Source organism: Crinia signifera, chromosome 3 (assembly GCF_055691185.1).
Source record: "Crinia signifera chromosome 3, ASM5569118v1, whole genome shotgun sequence".
Taxonomy (NCBI): Eukaryota; Metazoa; Chordata; class Amphibia; order Anura; family Myobatrachidae; genus Crinia; species Crinia signifera.
In genome coordinates this window covers 3,894,574-3,913,099 of record NC_139219.1, presented here as the reverse complement: position 1 = coordinate 3,913,099, position 18,526 = coordinate 3,894,574, and the positions used below count along the sequence as shown (strand labels likewise).

General features: G+C 54.0%; 1 protein-coding gene across 2 annotated transcripts in view; it reads left to right on the top strand.

Annotated features, from left to right (window-relative positions):
* Nucleotides 1-18,526, top strand: part of SPATA17 (spermatogenesis associated 17) — a 214,344-nt gene that overhangs the window by 102,018 nt on the left and 93,800 nt on the right. The gene's annotated exons all lie outside the window — the stretch shown is intronic.

Sequence of the window (18,526 nt, the reverse complement as noted above, 5' to 3'; positions counted from 1 at the left end):
CAGTGCCCTTCACCCTGGCATCTCTGCTGTACGCTTGGCTGTCACATACCAGCTGTTAGCAGCAAGGCACCATGGTCTCATGGCGTCCGCTCTGACGCCCTCTGGCATGATGCCTCACCATTGCCATGAAGCAGATGTGCTCCCATTATTGGACAGGGGCCTACATCTGAGGCTTCTTCATTATTTTGGCCTCTGTCCTGTAATAAGCGTTGTATGGTATGAAATAAGAGGGTATGTGTGACATATGAGGGGGCTGTGCCCAGGCTACTGCAGGTTCCCTCACTCTTTGACCTTTATGGATTATGTATAATGTGCCCAGGTGGTACCATGGTAAAGGGTATCAGTGCCATGAGGTCTGTGACATGGTTGTGATGTCAGAGATCCTTCAGTCTGCTTCAACTTTTGGTCCAGCAAATAAAATGGCAGCTGGAGGTCTGATGCGAATGCCCAGCCGCAGTAACTTCACCCATAGGGTTTTGTGGAGCCTGTGGGTCACAACTCGTGTCCCTGCCTCCATAAGGCTGCACAGACTGCATGTAGCCTGCTACCCACCTAGCAGGGACATCATGAAGCCGGGAAACTGGCAACTGCATAATATGATGGGGCTGTGCTGTAATCTGCACTGTGCTGGATGGGTGAGGGACGCTGTGCTTGGAGAGGGGTGCTTTGATGGGTTAGCGCTGCTGTGCTAGGTGAGGGGTGCTGAGCTAGGTGAGAGGTGCTGAGCTAGGTGAGAGGTGCTGAGCTAGGTGAGGGGTGCTCTGCTGGTTGAGGGGTGCTATGCTTGGAGAGGGATCCTGGGCTGGGTGAGGGATGCTGTGCTTGGAAAGGGGTGCTTTGCTGGGTTAGGTGTGCTTTGTTTGGTGAGGGGTGCTGAGCTAGGTTAGGGGTGCTGAGCTGGGTGAGGGGCGCTGAGCTGGGTGAGGGGCATTTTGCTTGTAGAGGGATGCTGTGCTGGGTGAGGGACGCTGCGCTTGGAGAGGGGTGCTTTGATGGGTTAGGGGGTGCTGTGCTAGGTGAGGGGTGCTGTGCTAGGTGAGGGGTGCTGAGCTAGGTGAGGGGTGCTGAGCTAGGTGAGAGGTGCTGAGCTAGGTGAGGGATGCTGTGCTGGGTGAGGGGTGCTGAGCTGGGTGAGGGGTCCTGTGCTTGGTGAGTGGTGCTGTGCTGGGTGAGGGAACTTGTGCTTGGAGAGGGATGCTGTGCTTGGATCAGGGTTCTTTGTTGAGTGAGGGGTGCTGCTGTGCTTGGAGAGAGGGGTGCTGTGCTTGGAGAGGGGTGCTAAGCTGGGTTAGGGGTGCTGTGCTGGGTGAGGGATGCTGAGCTGAATGATTGGTGCTGAGCTGGGTTAGGGGTGCTGTCCTTGGAGAGGGGTGCTGCGCTGGGTGAGGGACCTTGTGCTTGGAGAGGGGTGCCGAGCTGGCTGAGGGGTGCTGTGCTGGATGACGGATGCTGGGTGAGGGTGCTGAGCTTTGATCGGGGTGCTGAGCTGGGCGAGGGGTGATGTGCTGCATGAGGAGTGCTGTGCTGGGTGAGGGACATTGTGCTTGGATCGGGGTGCTGAGCTGGGTGAGGGGCACTGAGCTGGGTGAGGGGTGCTGAGCTGGGTGAGGGGTGCTGAGCTGGTTAGGGATGCTGCGCTGGATGATGGATGCTGGGCTGGGTGAGGGGTGCTGCGCTGTATGATGGATGCTGAGCTGGGTTAGGGGTGCTGTGCTCGGTGAGGGGTGCTGTGCTCGGTGAGGGGTGCTGTGCTTGGTGAATGGCGCTGTACTGCGTGAGGTGTGGTGTGCTGGGTGAGGGGTGCTGAGCTTGGTTAGGGGTGCTGTGCACGGTTAGGGGTGCTGTGCACGGTTAGGGGTGCTATTCTTGGTGAGGGGTGCTGTTCTTGGTGAGGGGTGCTGTACTGCGTGAGGTGTGGTGTGCTGGGTGAGGGGTGCTGTGCTTGGTTAGGGGTGCTGTGCTTGGTGAGGGGTGCTGTGCTGGTTGAGGGGTGCTGCGCTGGATGATGGATGCTGAGCTGGATGAGGGGTGCTGTGATCGGTTAGGGGTGCTGCGCTGAATGATAGATGCTGAGCTGGATGATAGATGCTGAGCTGGGTTAGGGGTGCTGTGCTCGGTTAGGGATGCTGTGCTAGGTGATGGGTGCTATGCTATGTGAGAGGTGGTATGCTAGTTGAGGGGTGCTGTGCTTGGTGAGGGGTGCTGTGCTGGGTGATGGATGCTGAGCTGGTGCTAGTGAGCAGGTTATCGCTGCCCTGCCAGCCCGATGAACGCATGTCCCCCCAACCGTCTGAATCCCCTCTCTACGCTGGGGGCGGATTTGTATGCTTGCCAGTTTCGGCACTAACGTAATCTCCTTTGATGGTCACTTACCATGGAATTATCTTTCCTCTGTTCGCAGCCCAGTACTGACTTTCCACTGCACGTTGTTGAACGATTTGGGGGCGGGTGCTGACGCCACGTGACGTCCTCCGCCTGCCCCGAGCAGGTTGGGAAGTGTCTGCCTTTCATGGGACCCACTCAGCGTTTCTATGGGTGCATCCAGCATTTTTGAGGGCACACCCGTGAAACCCGGGTGTCCACACTGGAGGGCCACCTGGCTGCCAATCAGTGTGCGAAAATCTTACCGAAGCTACTCGCACATACGCATTTCAGCGCTGCGGAATATGTGTGCGCTATATACGAAACTGTTAATAATTAGCGTCCACCATCGACAGAGGGCCCGAATTTGCTGCTCAATGAGCAGGTCTGAATTGGCCTCTTTATTCCCTAGGTTCTCACTTTAATGGATACATAACAGAAAGTGCCTCGGCCGCCATCACATTTCCTTCCTACGCACTATTTGTATTGCAGGTTTGCACATTAGAATAAGCGGGGAAGTTTCATGCGGTGTTTTAGCTGATATATTGGGAGTTAGCCAGATATTAAAATAGAGAACAGGACACAATGTTCTCTGAATCATCCTGATATAGATTCAGCCCTAATAGAGCAGAGCTGACAGCTAAGCAGAAAACTTTCTCCACCGCTCTAGAACACTAACAATTGTCTGCCGAATTGTGTACTGCGCCTCCACAATGTCAGGAGACTTGTGCCGACACACTGAGGCTTCGCGGCCGCTGTCACATAACATCCACTACCCCAGCCACATAACAAACACTACCACATCACAGCCACTGCCACATCACAGCCACTGTCACATCACAGCCACTGTCACATCACAGCCACTGCCATATCACAGCCACTGTCACATAACTGCCACCGCACAACAGCCACTGTCACATCACAGCCACTGCCACAACAGCACAGCCACTGTCACATAACAGACACTGTCACATCACAGCCACTGCCACATCACTGCCACAGCAGCACAGCCACTGTCACTTAACAGACACTACCACATCACAGCCACTGTCACATAACAGCCACTGCCCCAGCCACATCACAGCCACTGCCACATCACAGCCACTGTCACATCACAGCCACTGCCACATAACAGCCACTGCCACATCACAGCCACTGTCACATCACTGCCATGCACAACTGCCACAGCAGCACAGCCACTGCCACATCACAGCCACTGTCACATAACTGCCACGCACAACAGCCACTGCCACATCACAGCCACTGCCACATCACAGCCACAGTCACTTAACAGACACTACCACATCACAGCCACTGCCACATCACAGCCACTGTCACATCACAGCCACTGTCACATAACAGCCACTGCCATATCACAGCCACTGTCACATAACTGCCACTGCACAACAGCCACTGTCACATCACAGCCACTGCCACAGCAGCACAGCCACTGTCACATAACAGACACTGCCACATCGCAGCCACTGCCACATCGCAGCCACTGCCACATCACTGCCACAGCAGCACAGCCACTGCCACTTAACAGACACTACCACATCGCAGCCACTGTCACATCACAGCCACTGCCCCAGCCACATTACAGCCACTGCCACATCACAGCCACTGCCACATCACAGCCACTGTCACATCACAGTCACTGTCACATAACAGCCACTGCCACATCACAGCCACTGTCACATAACTGCCATGCACAACAGCCACTGTCACATCACAGCCACTGCCACAGCAGCACAGCCACTGTCACATCACAGCCACTGTCACATAACTGACACGCACAACAGCCACTGCCACATCACAGCCACTGCCACATCACAGCCACAGCAGCACAGCCACTGTCACTTAACAGACACTACCACATCACAGCCACTGTCACATAACAGCCACTGCCATATCACAGCCACTATCACATAACTGCCACTGCTCAACAGCCACTGTCACATCACACTACACGTGGCACATCACAGTTACTGCCACATACGCGTATCACAGCTGCTGTCCCAGCACACTCTGTCACATCACATCCCCTGCACTATGTCATGTTGGGGAATTCACTAACAATTGTGTGCTAGTTGTGTATGCCGAATTGTGTACTGCACCTCTGCGATGTCAGGAGACTGGTGTAGACACACTGTTGCTTCACAGCCACTGTCACATAACAGCCACTGCCACATCACAGCCACTGTCACATAATAACCACTGCCACAGCACCATGGCCACTGTCACATCACATCCCCTGCTGTTTGTCATGTTGGGGAATACGCTAGCAATTGTGTGCTAGGGGTGTTGTTGAATTGTGAATCGCTCCCCCACAATGTCAGGAGACTGGTACGCTTCACGGCCATTGTTACATAACAGCCACTGCCACAGCATGGTTACTGTAACATGACGGTCAATGTCACCTCTCGTGGTCACTGTCCAATCATAGGGCCACTGTCACTTTCCCATCGCAGTCACTGTCTGTCCAGGGGTTTCCGTAAGACATTTGTGCACAGGACCCTGTAGAGGAGAAGAGGGGATCACTTGGGAATGGAGGGATGTTCGATAGATCACCAGTATGGGAAGGTTCTGTACAGTATAGGCAGGTAAGCTGTGAATTTCATTATCGCATAAATTGGCAATGGCAAATTCACTCATAAAATATAAAATATACTGTATTGTAGCGCCTGCAGCTTGGCATAAACTGGCAAATACTGATAAACATGGCATGTTCACTTTGGGGGACGTTTACTAAAATACGAACAGCTACAAATACGGCTGTGCATAGCCATTCGTACGAACAGCCGTATTCGTTTGCAAATTCCTATTTTCACATTTACAAAGGCCAGGATACGGGCATTCATATTCGTATCCCTCAGGGGCAGAACTCTGGGAGGCAATGGAGTCATCTGCCGCCAGGCTCCTTCTGCCAAGGGGGCACCTCTCCTCCCCTATTAGTTTAAATCAGTTAATGAAAGCCATTGATATTCCTTCTATAGCTGAGTTCTGAAATATATATGTGTCCTCTCTCTCTCTCTATATATATATATATATATATATATATATATATATATATATATATACCACCTAAAACAAACAGAGGGGGCGCTTCATGGTGTAATATCGTTTTAATAAAAACGTGGAAATCACTTTAAAAACTTTTCTCCCACGGAGAAGATAAAGCCCGTACCGAAGTAATCATCCGGTGTGGGCTGAATACCACAAGATATGTAAAACAATCCACTGGTTCAATACTGCATGCCCAGAATTTTAAACGTGTCACTCACGGTACCACTCGGCAAGACGCCGGCGCCTCAGCGTCTCAGCAGCGGGGCTTCCAAACAGCGTGAACACAGCGGACTCACAGATGCGTCACACAGACCACGCCCCTACGCGTTTCGTCGATGGACTTCGTCAGTGGGGACTGACGAAGTCCATCGACGAAACGCGTAGGGGCGTGGTCTGTGTGACGCATCTGTGAGTCCGCTGTGTTCACGCTGTTTGGAAGCCCCGCTGCTGAGACGCTGAGGCGCCGGCGTCTTGCCGAGTGGTACCGTGAGTGACACGTTTAAAATTCTGGGCATGCAGTATTGAACCAGTGGATTGTTTTACATATCTTGTGGTATTCAGCCCACACCGGATGATTACTTCGGTACGGGCTTTATCTTCTCCGTGGGAGAAAAGTTTTTAAAGTGATTTCCACGTTTTTATTAAAACGATATTACACCATGAAGCGCCCCCTCTGTTTGTTTTAGGAGGAGTTTACGTTTGGAGTCCCGTGGGAATCGGGACACTCAGAGGGGAGCTGCACCTAGTAAAATTCATTTGGACTGGTGTGGATTATACATCCAAAGAACTTGTTTCCTTGGACTGAACGGACTTAATAGTGTCAGCGCACCTATATTTGTTTTATATATATATATATATACATATATATATGTGCGTGTGTGTGCATTAAACACAAATATTTCAGAACAGACACATATAATATAAGGTTGTGTGTGTGTTTTGGGGGGTGTTCGTCACAGTTGCCTCCGGGCAACTGTGACGAACTTACGCCACTGCTATTCCTGAAATCTATTGCATACGCCATTGAAAGAATATTAATATAAATCAACATTCATCCAAACGGCGATTCCAAATTTACTAACGGACCCCCCCCCCCACACACACACTTCCAAAGGCCATAACCAGCTTTGGGCTAAAGGAGCCAGACCTGGTTTTAGAAATTCGGGGTTCAAACCAGATGGGGATCATTGCAATTTCTAAATCCAGCACCAGGCTCAAGGGCCGGTCCTGGTTCCCAAAATACGGGGACAAAATGAGTAGGGTTCCCCCATATTTTGAGAAGCAGCACCGGGCCCAAACAGCCAGCAGGATAATGCCACAGCCGGGGGAAAGTATACAAGTTCCCACGGCCAAAGCATTCACCCCGTGACTTTTCAGCCTGGGCTGGGACCCTGGGGGAGTGGGGACGCCCTTATTGATGCACCCCCACTCCAGAATTGGATTTACCCCTAAGTCTTCTCACTGTTATTTATTACTGTAGTAATTCTGGCAGCTGCTAGTTCTGATGTAGTCCCAGATAATTGTAATACCAGAATCTGCCACAAGGGGTCTTATCATGCAGTAAGCAGTAATATGTGGAACACGATAATGATATATAGTGGGATAAGGGTGCAGCGCCTTTAAGGTGTAGTGTCCACACTTCTCTGCGTGTCAGCACTTCGCTGTGGCTCCTGGCTGAGGCTGGGAAGATATAAATCACAGTGCCAATAATAAACGATTGTTAGTTGGTTAGACGCGAGCAGGAGAGAGTATGCCAAAGGGCAGAGAGGAGAGGTATGAGACAGGTGACAGTGCCATAGTGCAGAGAGGAGAGGTCCGAGACAAGTGACGGTGCTACAGGGCAGAGAGGAGAAGTCTGAGACAGGTGACAGTGCCACAGGGCAGAGAGGAGAGGTCAGAGACAAGTGACGGTGCTACATGGCAGAGAGGAGAAGTCTGAGACAGGTGACAGTGCAACAGGGCAGAGAGGAGAGGTCTGAGACAGGTGACAGTGTTACATCGCAGAGAGGAGAGGTCTGACACAGTTGACGGTGCTACAGGGCAGAGAGGAGAGGTCTGAGACAGGTGACGGTGCTACAGGGTAGAGAGGAGAGGTCTGAGACAGGTGACAGTGCTACAGGGCAGAGAGGAGAGGTCTGAGACAGGTGACAGTGTTACATCGCAGAGAGGAGAGGTCTGACACAGTTGACGGTGCTACAGGGCAGAGAGGAGAGGTCTGAGACAGGTGACGGTGCTACAGGGCAAAGAGGAGAGGTCTGAGACAGGTGACGGTGCTACAGGGCAGAGAGAAGAGGTCTGAGACAGGTGACAGTGCTACAGGGCAGAGAGGAGAGGTCTGAGACAGGTGACAGTGTTACATTGCAGAGAGGAGAGGTCTGACACAGTTGACAGTGCTACAGGGCAGAGAGGAGAGGTCTGACACAGGTGACGGTGCTACAGGGCAGAGAGGAGAGGTCTGAGACAGGTGACGGTGTTACAGGGCAGAGAGGAGAGGTCTGAGACAGGTGACGGTGTTACAGGGAAGAGATCTGAGACAGGTGACAGTGCTACAGGGCAGAGAGGAGAGGTCTGAGACAGGTAACAGTGCTACAGGGCAGAGAGGAGAGATCTGAGACAGTTGACAGTGTTACAGGGCAGAGAGGAGAGGTCTGAGACAGGTGACAGTGCTACAGGGCAGAGAGGAGAGGTCTGAGACAGTGTTACAGGGCAGAGAGGAGAGGTCTGACACAGTTGACGGTGCTACAGGGCAGAGAGGAGAGGTCTGACACAGGTGACGGTGCTACAGGGCAGAGAGGAGAGGTCTGAGACAGGTGACGGTGTTACAGGGCAGAGAGGAGAGGTCTGAGACAGGTGACGGTGTTACAGGGAAGAGAGGAGAGATCTGAGACAGGTGACAGTGCTACAGGGCAGAGAGGAGAGGTCTGAGACAGGTGACAGTGCTACAGGGCAGAGAGGAGAGGTCTGAGACAGGTGACAGTGTTACAGGGCAGAGAGGAGAGGTCTGAGACAGGTGACAGTGCTACAGGGCAGAGAGGAGAGGTCTGAGACAGATGACAGTGCTACAGGGCAGAGAGGAGAGGTCTGAGACAGGTGACAGTGCTACAGGGCAGAGAGGTTACAGGGCAGAGAGGAGAGGTCTGAGACAGGTGATGGTGCTACAGGGCAGAGAGGAGAGGTCTGAGACAGGTGACAGTGTTACAGAGAGGAGAGATCTGAGACAGGTGACGGTGTTACAGACCTCTCCTCTCTGCCCTGTAACACCGTCACCTGTCTCAGATCTCTCCTCTCTGCCCTGTAACACCGTCACCTGTCTCAGACCTCTCCTCTCTGCCCTGTAACACTGTCACCTGTCTCAGACCTCTCCTCTCTGCCCTGTCGCACCGTCACCTGTCCCAGACCACTCCTCACTGCCATGTAACACTGTCACCTGTCTCAGACCTCTTCTCTCTGCCCTGTAGCACCGTCACCTGTCTCAGACCTCTCCTCTCTGCCCTGCAGCACCTTTACCGGTCTCAGACCTCTCCTCTCTGCTCTGTAACACCGTCACCTGTCTCAGACCTCTCCTCTCTGCCCTGTCGCACCGTCACCTGTCCCAGACCACTCCTCACTGCCCTGTAACACTGTCACCTGTCTCAGACCTCTCCTCTCTGCCCTGTAGCACCGTCACCTGTCTCAGACCTCTCCTCTTTGCACTGTAGCACCGTCACCTGTCTCAGACCTCTCCTCTCTGCCCTGTAGCACTGTTACTTGTTTCAGACCTCTCCTCTCTGCCCTGAAACACAGTCACCTGTCTCAGACCTCTCCTCTCTGCCCTGTAGCACCGTCACCTGTCTCAGACCACTCTTCACTGCCCGGTCACACCGTTACCTGTCTCAGACCACTCCTCTGAGGAGGAGGTGACAGCGGGCAGTGTGTGGTGGGGGAGGAGGTGACAGAGGTGACAGTGTGTGGTGGGGGAGGAGGTGACATTGGGCAGTGTGTGGTGGGGGAGGAGGTGACAGTGGGCAGTGTGTGGTGGGGGAGGAGATGACACAGGTGACAGTGGGCAGTGTGTGGTGGGGGAGGAGGTGACAGCGGGCAGTGTGTGGTGGGGGAGGAGGTGACAGCGGGCAGTGTGTGGTGGGGAGGAGGTGACAGCGGGCAGTGTGTGGTGGGGAGGAGGTGACAGCGGACAGTGTGTGGTGGGGGAGGAGGTGACACAGGTGACAGTGGGCAGTCTTTGGTGGGGGAGGAGATGATAGCGGGCAGTGTGTGGTGTGGGAGAAGGTGGCGCAGGTGACAGTGGGCAGTGTGTGGTGGGAGACGAAGTGACGTGATAGCGGGTAATGTCTGGTGGAGGAGGAGGTGACACAGGTGACAGTGGGCAGTGTGTGGTGGGGAGGAGATGATAGCGGGCAGTGTGTGGTGTGGGAGGAGGTGATGCAGGTGACAGCGGGCAGTGTGTGGTGGGGGAGGAAGTGATGTGATAGCGGGTAATGTCTGGTGGAGGAGGTGATAGCGGGCAGTGTGTGGTGTGGGGGGAGGTGACGTAGGTGACAGCGGGCAGTGTGTGATGGGGGAGGAGGTGACATCGAGCAGTGTGTGGTGGGGGAGGAGGCGACAGCAGGCAGTGTGTGGTGGGGGAGGAGGTGGCAGTCTGTGGTGGGGGGAGATGATAGCGGGCAGTGTGTGGCGTGGGAGGAAGTGGCACAGTTGACAGTGGGCAGTGTGTGGTGGGGAGGAAATGACACAGGTGACAGTGGGCAGTGTGTGGTGGGGAGGAGGTGACAGGTGGTAGCGGGAAGTTACTGGATAAGCGTTTATCATTAGCGTTGTCCGTTTAGGTCGCCTTGCTTTGACAAATACACGTCACGCACCATGTACACGTGGCATTTACACTGCGCTTACATTGACACATTGTACACGAGTGGCACCATCATTTCTCTGCAGGGTGGACATGAGCTGAATCTTCCTCGCAGATCTGGACCGCGCTGGGGGTGCTCATTTCCTGCGACCAGACCCTTTATCTCCTAGCGAGCAGCGTTCCTGTACATACTAGAAATGCTGCTGCTTCCTGTACTTCTCAGCACAGTAACAGAATAGTGAATACGGCACTAAACGCTGGACTCTGACTGTCGCCAGCAGCCGGGCAGTGATTTGCTGAGTGCGATTTTTATAAATCCCTTGGCAGTCGTATACCCTGGTAATTATGATGGAGAGCAATGGTCAGTGTTGATTCAGCAGTCCCTGATCTAACAGATATTTCACTCACGTCTCTCCTTCATGCCGGCATTTTATGGCGATCACCGGACGACTTCGGACTTAGCGCTCTGGTTTAAGGGAAGGAAGTCTTCATATCAGCCGGGATGCCGACGTGATCTACATGATACATATCTGTCTGTTCCATGAGTCCAAACTTCTTACACACTCAGAGTAACAGAATTCTTGGAAAAACGGCATCTTATAATGATCTTATCGGCCCTGACGCCTGCGTCTGTGTGACCTCGGCCTGAAGCCTGCGGCTGTGTGACCTTGGGCTGACACCTGCGGCTGTGTGACCTCAACCTGACGCCTGCGGCTGTGTGACCTTAGCGTGATGCCTGCGGCTGTATAACCTCAGACTAAAGCCTGCGGCTGTGTGACCTCGGCCTGATGCCTGCAGCTGTATGACCTGAGACTGATGCCCGCGACTGTGTGACCTCAGCCTGACGCCTGCGGCTGTGTGACCTCGGCCTGATGCCTGCGGCTGTGTGACCTCAGACTGACGTCTGCGGCTGTGTGACCTTAGCTGGATGCCTGCGGCTGTATAACCTCAGACTGAAGCCTGCGGCTGTGTGACCTCGGCCTGATGCCTGCGGCTGTATGACCTGAGACTGATGCCTGCGACTGTGTGACCTCAGCCTGATGCCTGCGGCTGTGTGACCTCGGCCTGACGCCTGCGGCTGTGTGACCTCGGCCTGACGCCTGCGGTTGTGTGACCTCGGCCTGATGCCTGTGGCTGCGTGATCTCGGCCTGATGCCTGTGGCTGTGTGACCTCGGCCTGATGCCTGTGTGACCTCGGCTTGACGCCTGCGGCTGCGTGATCTCGACCTGACGACTGCGGCTATGTGACCTCGGCCTGATGCCTGCGGCTGTGTGACCTCGGCCTGACGCCTGCGGCTATGTGACCTCGGCCTGATGCCTGCGGCTGTGTGACCTCGGCCTGATGCCTGCGGCTGTGTGACCTCGGCCTGACGCCTGCGGCTGTGTGACCTCGGCCTGATGCCTGCGGTTGTGCGACCTCGGCCTGATGCCTTCGGCTGTGTGAATTCGGCCCGGCTATAGATACACAGTATGGTGTACCCCACCACAGTGCCAGCCAGCTATAGGTACACAGTATGGCGTACTCCACCACAGTGCCAGCCAGCTATAGATACACAGTATGGCGTACCCCACCACAGTGCCAGCCAGCTATAGATACACAGTATGGCGTACCCCACCACAGTGCCAGCCAGCTATAGGTACACAGTATGGCGTACCCCACCACAGTGCCAGCCAGCTATAGGTACACAGTATGGCGTACCCCACCACAGTGCCAGCCAGCAATAGATACACAGTATGGCGTACCCCACCACAGTGCCAGCCAGCTATAGATACACAGTATGGCGAACCCCACCACAGTGCCAGCCAGCTATAGGTACACAGTATGGCGTACCCCACCACAGTGCCCCCAGCTATAGATACACAGTATGGCGTACCCCACCACAGTGCCAGCCAGCTATAGATACACAGTATGGCGTACCCCGCCACAGTGCCCCCAGCTATAGATACACAGTATGGCGTACCCCACCACAGTGCCAGCCAGCTACACAGTATGGTGTACCCCACCACAGTGCCAGCCAGCTACACAGTATGGTGTACCCCACCACAGTGCCCCCAGCTATAGATACACAGTATGGCGTACCCCACCACAGTGCCCCCAGCTATAGATACACAGTATGGCGTACCCCACCACAGTGCCAGCCAGCTATAGATACACAGTATGGCGTACCCCACCACAGTGCCAGCCAGCTACAGATACACAGTATGGCGTACCCCACCACAGTGCCAGCCAGCTATAGATACACAGTATGGCGTACCCCACCACAGTGCCCCCAGCTATAGATACACAGTATGGCGTACCCCACCACAGTGCCAGCCAGCTATAGGTACACAGTATGGCGTACCCCACCACAGTGCCAGCCAGCTATAGATACACAGTATGGCGTACCCGCCACAGTGCCAGCCAGCTATAGATACACAGTATGGCGTACCCCACCACAGTGCCAGCCAGCTATAGATACACAGTATGGTGTACCCCACCACAGTGCCAGCCAGCTATAGATACACAGTATGGCGTACCCACCTCAGTGCCAGCCAGCTATAGATACACAGTATGGTGTACCCCACCACAGTGCCAGCCAGCTATAGATACACAGTATGGCGTACCCCACCACAGTGCCAGCCAGCTTTAGATACACAGTATGGTGTACCCCACCACAGTGCCAGCCAGCTATAGGTACACAGTATGGCGTACCCCACCACAGTGCTAGCCAGCTATAGGTACACAGTATGGTGTACCCCACCACAGTGCCCCCAGCTATAGATACATAGTATGGTGTACCCCACCAGAGTGCCAGCCAGCTATAGGTACACAGTATGGTGTACCCCACCACAGTGCCAGCCAGCTATAGGTACACAGTATGGCGTACCCCACCACAGTGCCAGCCAGCTATAGGTACACAGTATGGCGTACCCCACCACAGTGCCAGCCAGCTATAGATACACAGTATGGCGTGCCCCACCACAGTGCCAGCCAGCTATAGATACACAGTATGGCGTACCCCACCACAGTGCCCCCAGCTATAGATACATAGTATGGTGTACCCCACCACAGTGCCAGCCAGCTATAGGTACACAGTATGGCGTACCCCACCACAGTGCCAGCCAGCTATAGGTGCACAGTATGGCGTACCCCACCACAGTGCCCCCAGCTATAGATACACAGTATGGCGTACCCCACCACAGTGCCAGCCAGCTATAGATACACAGTATGGCGTACCCCACCACAGTGCCAGCCAGCTATAGATACACAGTATGGCGTACCCCACCACAGTGCCAGCCAGCTATAGATACACAGTATGGCGTACCCCACCACAGTGCCAGCCAGCTATAGATACACAGTATGGCGTACCCCACCACAGTGCCAGCCAGCTATAGGTACACAGTATGGCGTACCCCACCACAGTGCCAGCCAGCTATAGATACACAGTATGGCGTACCCCACCACAGTGCCAGCCAGCTATAGATACACAGTATGGCGTACCCCACCACAGTGCCAGCCAGCTACAGATACACAGTATGGCGTACCCCACCACAGTGCCAGCCAGCTACAGATACACAGTATGGCGTGCCCCACCACAGTGCCAGCCAGCTATAGATACACAGTATGGGCGTACCCCACCACAGTGCCAGCCAGCTATAGATACACAGTATGGCGTGCCCCACCACAGTGCCAGCCAGCTACAGATACACAGTATGGCGTACCCCACCACAGTGCCAGCCAGCTACAGATACACAGTATGGCGTACCCCACCACAGTGCCAGCCAGCTACAGATACACAGTATGGCGTACCACACCACAGTGCCAGCCAGCTACAGATACACAGTATGGCGTGCCCCACCACAGTGCCAGCCAGCTATAGATACACAGTATGGCGTACCCCACCACAGTGCCAGCCAGCTATAGGTGCACAGTATGGCGTACCCCACCACAGTGCCAGCCAGCTATAGATACACAGTATGGCGTGCCCCACCACAGTGCCAGCCAGCTACAGATACACAGTATGGCGTACCCCACCACAGTGCCAGCCAGCTACAGATACACAGTATGGCGTACCCCACCACAGTGCCAGCCAGCTACAGATACACAGTATGGCGTACCCCACCACAGTGCCCCCAGCTACAGATACACAGTATGGCGTACCCCACCACAGTGCCAGCCAGCTATAGGTGCACAGTATGGCGTACCCCACCACAGTGCCCCCAGCTATAGATACACAGTATGGCGTACCCCACCACAGTGCCAGCCAGCTATAGGTACACAGTATGGCGTACCCCACCACAGTGCCAGCCAGCTATAGATACACAGTATGGCGTACCCCACCACAGTGCCAGCCAGCTATAGATACACAGTATGGCGTACCCCACCACAGTGCCAGCCAGCTATAGGTACACAGTATGGCGTACCCCACCACAGTGCCAGCCAGCTATAGATACACAGTATGGCGTACCCCACCACAGTGCCAGCCAGCTATAGATACACAGTATGGCGTACCCCACCACAGTGCCCCCAGCTATAGATACACAGTATGGCGTACCCCACCACAGTGCCAGCCAGCTACAGATACACAGTATGGCGTACCCCACCACAGTGCCAGCCAGCTACAGATACACAGTATGGCGTGCCCCACCACAGTGCCAGCCAGCTATAGATACACAGTATGGCGTACCCCACCACAGTGCCAGCCAGCTATAGATACACAGTATGGCGTACCCCACCACAGTGCCAGCCAGCTACAGATACACAGTATGGCGTACCCCACCACAGTGCCAGCCAGCTACAGATACACAGTATGGCGTACCCCACCACAGTGCCAGCCAGCTACAGATACACAGTATGGCGTGCCCCACCACAGTGCCAGCCAGCTATAGATACACAGTATGGCGTACCCCACCACAGTGCCAGCCAGCTATAGGTGCACAGTATGGCGTACCCCACCACAGTGCCCCCAGCTATAGATACACAGTATGGCGTACCCCACCACAGTGCCAGCCAGCTATAGGTACACAGTATGGCGTACCCCACCACAGTGCCAGCCAGCTATAGATACACAGTATGGCGTACCCCACCACAGTGCCAGCCAGCTATAGATACACAGTATGGCGTACCCCACCACAGTGCCAGCCAGCTATAGATACACAGTATGGCGTACCCCACCACAGTGCCAGCCAGCTATAGATACACAGTATGGCGTACCCCACCACAGTGCCAGCCAGCTATAGATACACAGTATGGCCTACCCCACCACAGTGCCAGCCAGCTATAGATACACAGTATGGCGTACCCCACCACAGTGCCAGCCAGCTATAGATACACAGTATGGCGTACCCCACCACAGTGCCAGCCAGCTATAGGTGCACAGTATGGCGTACCCCACCACAGTGCCCCCAGCTATAGATACACAGTATGGCGTACCCCACCACAGTGCCAGCCAGCTATAGGTACACAGTATGGCGTACCCCACCACAGTGCCAGCCAGCTATAGATACACAGTATGGCGTACCCCACCACAGTGCCAGCCAGCTATAGATACACAGTATGGCGTACCCCACCACAGTGCCAGCCAGCTATAGGTACACAGTATGGCGTACCCCACCACAGTGCCAGCCAGCTATAGGTACACAGTATGGCGTACCCCACCACAGTGCCTACCAGCTATAGATACACAGTATGGCGTACCCCACCACAGTGCCCCCAGCTATAGATACACAGTATGGTGTAACCCACCACAGTGCCAGCCAGCTATAGATACACAGTATGGCGTACCCCACCACAGTGCCAGCCAGCTACAGATACACAGTATGGCGTACCCCACCACAGTGCCAGCCAGCTACAGATACACAGTATGGCGTACCCCACCACAGTGCCAGCCAGCTATAGGTACACAGTATGGCTTACCCCACCACAGTGCCAGCCAGCTATAGATACACAGTATGGCGTACCCCACCACAGTGCCAGCCAGCTATAGATACACAGTATGGCGTACCCCACCACAGTGCCAGCCAGCTATAGATACACAGTATGGCGTACCCCACCACAGTGCCCCCAGCTATAGATACACAGTATGGCGTACCCCACCACAGTGCCCCCAGCTATAGATACACAGTATGGCGTACCCCACCACAGTGCCAGCCAGCTATAGATACACAGTATGGCGTACCCCACCACAGTGCCAGCCAGCTATAGATACACAGTATGGCGTACCCCACCACAGTGCCAGCCAGCTATAGATACACAGTATGGCGTACCCCACCACAGTGCCAGCCAGCTATAGGTACACAGTATGGCTTACCCCACCACAGTGCCAGCCAGCTATAGATACACAGTATGGCGTACCCCACCACAGTGCCAGCCAGCTATAGATACACAGTATGGCGTGCCCCACCACAGTGCCAGCCAGCTATAGGTACACAGTATGGCGTACCCCACCACAGTGCCCCCAGCTATAGATACACAGTATGGCGTACCCCACCACAGTGCCAGCCAGCTATAGATACACAGTATGGCGTACCCCACCACAGTGCCAGCCAGCTATAGGTACACAGTATGGCGTGCCCCACCGCAGTGCCAGCCAGCTATAGGTACACAGTATGGTGTACCCCACCACAGTGCCAGCCAGCTATAGGTGCACAGTATGGCGTACCCCACCACAGTGCCCCCAGCTATAGATACACAGTATGGCGTACCCCACCACAGTGCCAGCCAGCTATAGGTACACAGTATGGCGTGCCCCACCGCAGTGCCAGCCAGCTATCGGTTGAACAGCTCAGGGCTGGCATGACCAGAGAACTGGCGCTTTGTCTTTTTCTTTATTTGCCGTTATTATACATAGTTAAATATAATAACTACTAGGTTTGAATACAGGGCAGGCTGGCACAAAGCTACCTATAGGACGGGGACTTCTGGGACTTGCAGTGCACCTGTAAAATACAGAATTTAAAAATATTGATGAGTCAGTGAGCATGGAGAGTGAAGTGAGCCATACGGGGGAGGTGGTACATTAATATTGGGTCCATGTGACGAACATGACAGCAAACAAACTGGAAACAACCCCTCAGTGTCCACCATGTGCCCCCCCCCCCCCCCCCCCCCCCCGTGTGGAGCCAGTATTCCACACACACTAGCTGATCTCTACAACAGGGAGGATGAGTAACAGAAGATGACTATTAGTGGGGCTCATTCAGCAGCAGTATCTAGTAATACACGGCGCATATATATTCCTGACATATATGGTAACGCCAGCCCCAGCGTGATCAGAGGCAGCTGCGGGTTCCTCTCCTCCATACGATGTGACGTTGTCGGTGATGTCTGAGGGGATTTCTGCTCCCTACCTCTATACATCCGCTTAATTATGAATAGAGTGATGGAGGGGACGCCGGGAGATAGATGGTCAGAAACGATTAATGTAGCGCTAAGGACGACTGGATAACAAATGATACGTTTACCAGTGCGCTCGACCCGGCCCAATTAATATCACAGGTCACGCGTGACTTCCGGTGATGGAAAACGTCTGCAGGTTTCTAGAGAAAAAGGAATTTCTGGGGAAAAAAATATATATTTATATGTAAGGTGTAGCTGATTGTGTGACATGTGAGAATCACAGCCCGTCACGGCTCATTCCCATCCTCACCACTGGGCCAGCAGGAAGGTCAGCGAGAAGCTATTAGCGGGGGGCTCTCCTGAGGTTCGCATGACAGTGCTGCGGATAACCGGGCTGTGAGCTTAGCAGTTAGCCCAGATTTCCCCATAGTGTTTGTCACTTCAGAAAATTGCAGGAGAAAATGAAGTCCCGGCAGCCCATCATCATCATCGCTGCCTCATAACGTGAGGAAGAAGAGAATGTGTCAGAGAACTGTGCCGCGCTCCCATAGAATTCCTGTCACAGGGAGCTCCGCAGAAAACTCCTGTTATTTGCTGAAAGAATAAAACACCATCAAATGCTCTATTAATACGGCTGCCACTCTGGGGTAATTACCTACTTGTGTACTTCTGAAAACTCATTTCTGGGAGATTATAGATGGCAGTAGAATTTCGTATTGCGCCCGTTGAGGGCTTGTGTCATGCTCCCTCCAAAGGGCGTGTCTACTTCCATATATGGGTATATGCACTTAGCTGCTTGTGCAAGATATTTTTAGATAATTTTAGCAAGAATTGATAATAACATTAGTGCCTATTGGATTTGTTTGTGTCATACTTGCCTACCTTAAGAAGCCCAGAGAGGAGACTCTACAGAGTTTCCGGGGGGCTGGGCTTGCCAT